Source organism: Neolamprologus multifasciatus, chromosome 19 (assembly GCF_963576455.1).
Source record: "Neolamprologus multifasciatus chromosome 19, fNeoMul1.2, whole genome shotgun sequence".
Taxonomy (NCBI): Eukaryota; Metazoa; Chordata; class Actinopteri; order Cichliformes; family Cichlidae; genus Neolamprologus; species Neolamprologus multifasciatus.
This window is the reverse complement of record NC_140457.1, coordinates 2,986,217-2,992,281: the sequence shown is the minus strand read 5'-3', so window position 1 is coordinate 2,992,281 and position 6,065 is coordinate 2,986,217.

Here is a 6,065-nt window from a genome sequence, read left to right as displayed (position 1 = left end):
GCATTTGTCCTCCTGGTGTGGAGGCTTCCCTTCCTCTGCTAATTACCTTGTACAAACTCGAATCTGATATGGCGGATATGAGGCCCAAATACAATTATTGTGGGCTAACAAAGAGATATTGAGATTCAGGGAATGAGGGAGAGACCGCAAGTGAGATAGAAGGAAAAGGCACGAGCACGCACGCACACACACAAGCTTGAAAACCCTCCCACACACAAACACAACCACTTGTCCTTCCCCTCCATTCCCTCAGATAGGCTAATGTTATTACGGGGGTAATTATCCTCATTAGTGCCAGCAGCTGTAGAGAGCCCATTGCTTGCTGTTCAAACTCCACCCTGAGCCTTTCTGTCTTCACATCCCTCTTGATAAATCCTAGATCTTATTTAGAGTTTGCATCCATCCTCTGCGTCCTAGTTGCAAAAAACAGACAGGATCAGATATTTAAAAAGCCGAGGTGCCTCCGTTTCCTCGCCTGTCCGGCCTCTTGTAGCAATGTGCGTTAGTTTAGCTCCACAGGACGTTTGACAAGAATGAAAAACTGTTTGTAGAGCAGTGAGGAAGCTGCTGTGATCACAAATTCAGCAATGTGACATTTGCAGTTTCAGAGTTTAACAGCAGAACAGTAGATGGCACTGTTTAGTCAAACAACCTCCTCAGTGGTTTTCTGCATCTTCCACAGCTAGAAGTAGACGTGGTTTTCTCCTCTTATCTGTCTCGCACTTTTCCATGTTTTTCATCTTTCTAAACGAGCCTATCCATTAACTCTCGCGGTCCGTTTGATTATTGCAAAGCTTTCTGAAAACTCTTGTGCATAGCAGAAAAAAAATCGCCTTTTATGCTGCTTGATGTTTATATGAAAACGATCCTCTTCCTTGATGCTCCGTGTGCATCTTTATCCAGATTTTATAAGATCAACAGCTGAAACAGGCAGTTTTATGCACAGCATCCCCCTTGCTCTGTGAGATTGGCTTTTGTTTTATTGCCAGAGGCTGGTGTGGACAGTAGGTAACCTGTATACTGCTAAGCCCCACATCAGGCGCTAAATGTCATGCATAGCCTGTTTTTATTGGCTGATATGGCCTGTTGTGCCCTTCTCCTTTTCCTGGAAGCCATTGTTAAAGAGCTAGTTGTTAATGCTGCTGACCAGATGGGCTCCTTCTCCCTGCAGGTCTGGCTCAGGGTGTTTACCATGCACTGGGCTGTGGAAAACAGGTGAGACTACTGCTGCATTGTCAACCAATCAGAAAGCAGCAGATGTCTAGCCTCTGCCTGTAAACCTTTATTTGGCATTTGGGGCCTCATAGGAGTGGGCTTGATAATAACACTGAATCAAAGTGAAATCTGGTTTATATGTCTTTATAAAAGGCTGTTATGTGAAACGGCCACGCAGGGTCTAAGTCCTCCCACGAGCCCGAGGTACTCGATATTTCTGCAGCAAGAAACTCGGGTTAAATAAAGAGTCTCTGTATCGAATACATCAGATGCTAAACCAACCAGTTCATTATCATTTTCTAAAGCTCAGACAAAACTTCCAGAAATGCTCCCTCGGCCGCTGTGTGACAAAATGTTTCCAGCATTAGCTGGACAAACAGTGAACATTCCTTTCCCTTTCCTGTTCAGGCCATCTTGAATTACTGCAATTTGGTATCGTGGCAACAGCAAAGGTAAGGCCGGGTCAGGGATTGTTGAGGAACAGTCTTTTAATGCTTTGAATCAATCTGCCTTAATGGATGACCTGTGTCTGGCATGCATGTATGGATTAGTTTGGCCGGTGCACCTGTCCCTGTTCTGTCAACAGCAGCTCAGGTTACTGGCTACACATTCACCTGGCTGACACAACTTCCTGTGATTGACAACATGCTGGCCTTATTCACTGCTGGCCTCATAATATTAAGGTCACATGTATTTGAGACAATGTTTTTGGATAAAATCTAAATGGACAAAAACAAAAATATAGAAATCACGATGGTATGAAGTGCGTCTCGCAGCAAAAAGGTTCTGGGTTTGGCTGGCTACGGCGTTTGTGTTTGGAGTTCCAGCCCTGCGCGACCCTCTAAAAGGGTAAGCGAGAACGGCTAATGGATGTTTGGGTGGATAATAAAAAGTAAACAGCAGATAACCCCCCTCATTATATAAAAAATGCAGCCTAACACGTGCAGTGTATTTCCTAGCAAAGCTGGTCTCAGGTTGATTATGGAGTTAAGCTGCCGGAGCGGCCCAGCGAAGCGAGGCTGCGGCTGGGCTTAACATCCATCCTAGAGCAGCTTGTGTCTCACACCAGGCCTGAAGTGGGAGAAAAAAAACAGCGGGATGAATATTTTCTGTCTGAACTTTGCTCCTGAGGACTGAGATTTAAAAATGAAATTAAAAAAGAAAAAAGTGAAAGCCATTTCCCTCTGATTTCCAGTCTGATATTGTGTATTATGCATATCTGTCTGGGGTCGGTGATATTTAGAGGAGAACTGGGAAATTGGAGCATCTGACAGGATATCAAATATATCCTCTTCACTCTGGCCATATTTTAGTCTCCTAATCAAGGCAGACACAGTATGTCCCCAGAGTTTCTGAGAGCACAATATTGGAAAAATCCTGATTCAGAATCCAAAAAATGAAGAAGCTGCTCATTTCTAAGCATCCAATCAGCTCCATCTTACACTCTTGGTGTTCATATGTCTTGGAGGTAAATCCGGGGTGGTAATGTCCCTCATTCTTTCAGTGGGATAAACCCACTTTTTTAAGCAGCTGGCACGACGCCCCTCATAGGGGCTTATATTTTTTGATGTGGCCTCCCTGCCCCTCTCTATTCACGCTGATCGTTGCTGATGATGGATCCCCCTGATGATGAACAATTAGCAGGCAACTGCTACGCTGCCCACAAAGCCGGATGGGTGATAGATGGGTAAAGTGATGGACTCGGGCGGTTGGTTGTCTGCTGGGGAAGAGGGGCTTTGTCCTGGATCTCTGACATCTTCTATCTTGCGATCCACACAACCCCCACCTTGCTTCTACCCACCATAGTTACCCCCACCAGCTGCCTGTGACCCCTCATCATAGCCCTGCCTCTGCTTGCCATGTGCTGGGAGTCAAAGGGTTCCCACCTATCGCTCATCAGAAAGGAACCCCACCATCTCCTGCCCCGTGCACTAAATCACAATCAATCGCTTGGCAGACAGAGATGGATTGGGACGTCCGCGACCCTGTACCTTTCAGGGAGGCCCCCGCCCTCCACGGGGCGGCTGTCACGGACTAATAATAGAGGTGATTCTAGTAGGAGTGTGCGGGTCAAGTCTGCTGGCCCTGGAAGGAAGTTATCACAAAGCAATGGAGGGAAATTCTTTTCTCCTTACGAACAAGAGTCACAATGTCAAACAGCATGTCTGACAGAAGGCAGAGAAAGCTTGAACACTAAAAAATGACTTTATTTAAAATCAATCTAAATGTAATTCAGCGCACAGTTATGAGTGATAAATAGTGGGGGGAAATATGGGGAAGCATTTTACGCTTTTCAAATGCCTAAAAGAAAAGAGCGCATTAAATGGCTGTGGATGATAATGTGCTGTTGGCTGGGCCGAGTCGACGACACTCTCACAGCATCCTTTGGAATTCTTGTTTCATTAGCACGAGCTTTTCAATAAAAGATACACGGATGCATCCGTTTATGGCATTCCCAGCTTGCACGTGATCACTCTTGGACACCATGTAGTGACCCCAGAACATATTTGTTATTTAAAAGCAACTGGAAACAACTCAAATGTAGCATGTTGTTGACTGTTGATGCTAAAATTCAGTTATAGTTCAAGTGAAGGTTTTACTGGAGTTTTAGATGTTTTGATTATAGTGAAAATGACTCAAAATAATTTTTGAATCTGATTTAAATGAACTAGGTGAGTCACAAAGCAACATAACAGAAATGTATTTGTGCAGAGGGGTCAAAGGAGCTTGCAAAGAAAAGCGTCTGGACTTCTTTAAGTTACTTGAAGATGTTTCACCTTCATCCGAGAAGCTTCTTCAGTTCTAAGGTCAAATGGTGGAGAGTCCCAGATATAAACCTGGTGGGAGTTTCCCCCCACAGAGGGACAAAAGAACCCCCTGATGATCCTCTAATCGCCTGAGCCAAGGTGTGAAGCTGGGTGTGGGTGTCAATCAGCCAGAGTTTCGGGTGAGTTCATTGGTCAGATGGCTGCATCTTAAGGTCAAAGGTCACTCTTTCGAGGATGCCAACGTTCACATTTTGGACAGAGAGGACAGATGGTTTGAAAGAGGAGTGAAAGAAGCATCTATGTCCACTGTGAGCGACCATCTTTGAACAGAGGCGGTGGTTTACGACACCAACTCTCTGCCATCTATAATCCAGTTTTGAGATCCCTTCCCAGACGCCTTAACGCCCACTCACATCCTGGGACATCTGACCTCAGGAAATCACATGATAAGGTGGGGCCAGGTTTCACAATGAACTCACCTGAAACTCTGGCTGATTGTGACCCACACCCAGTTCCACACCTTTGCTCAGGCGATTAGAGGATCATCAGGGGGTCCTTTTGTCCCTCTGTGGGGGGAAACTCCCACTAGGTTTATATCTGGGACTCCCCACCATTTGACCTTAGAACTGAAGAAGCTTCTCAGATGAAGGTGAAACGTCTTCAAGCAACTTAAAGAAGTCCAGACGCTTTTCTTTGCAGCTCCTTTGACTACAATGACCTGGATGACTGAGAACCTTCACAGACTATTTGTGCGGAGAAAACCTACACAAGCCATTAATGCATTAGCAAATTAATGCAAACTAGTGAAAATGTCCAGGAGAAAAAATTACAGAAGGACGAAAACCAGGCGATAGACTGTATATGAAAGATGGACCTAACTTCTGGGTCAGACAAGTGAAGTAAGTGGCTTAATCTACATTTCTTGTAATCTCCTGTAGTTGCAAGAATAAGTCCTTAGTGTAGAAGCCTACGGAGATTTAAACACTGGCTTCTTTGACGAGCGAACTCAACAAGCACATTCCTGATGACTTTATGGTCGTGTTGGTTCCAGCACGGCGTTGCTTCGGTTAATCATGGAACCCAGTAGTGTCCAAAAGGACCAAAAAGGATGGATGTGCCACTACTGCTGGTCACTAAGATACGAGTCAGCAGATCATAAAAGAAAAGCTAAAATGATGATGGTGAAAATGGTCACCTTTAGAGTGACTTTTTCAATATTTTCTTAATTTACTGTCAGAACAGGGCCCAGTTTTACAAAGCAGGGTTCATCTTATCCAGATAAGCTTTCTGGAGCAGGTTATGATATTGACCAATCAACTGGACCATAGCACCACCATTCCTGGAAGGTCGCTCTGATCTCTGTGTGCTGAGAGGAGAGACTCAAGTTTAGATGAGCTGAGCATCAGTAACACATATAGATGCTTAAACACAACTTTAATCTTTGGTGTGTTTGTTTGATGTGTTGGTTGTCTTTACAGCAGATTTGTGATATTACCAGTAAGTGATGATGGAAAGATCATCTGGACTCTGGTAGGAAACAATGAGAGGAGGCTAGCTGATTAGCAGACACCCAACATGATTAAAGGCTTCCATACAGCATCTCTGTGCCACATACATACATACTAGCCTTTTGCACATTTGATTCATTCCTTTTTGTTTATCGTCATAATCAGAAAGCTCCGTCTGCTTCCCCGTCTCTCCTTTCTCAAAGTAACAGTCTTGACATTCTGCCACAGATCATCACGAGCGTTCGAAGAGTTGCCGTCTACCGCTTTGTGATTTACTCGACAACAGACGGAGTGATTGCATCATTTGCACGCGCATCGACAACAAATATCATTCAGACATGTAAAAGTCCCCACAATGCCATAACACGATGATTGGGAGTGAAAGATCTTATTCTGCATTCAGTGCCAAGGACTCAAGGAGGATCATTCACATGTAGATGTGCCCTTCTGGAAGTGCCTCAGCTATACAATTTCCATTTAGATAAGGTGTATACACAAATAAAGAAAGGACATTGGGTTCTTCATTTGATTAACTAATCATAGTCTTTGTAATTCCACTCGGAGACCTTGAAGG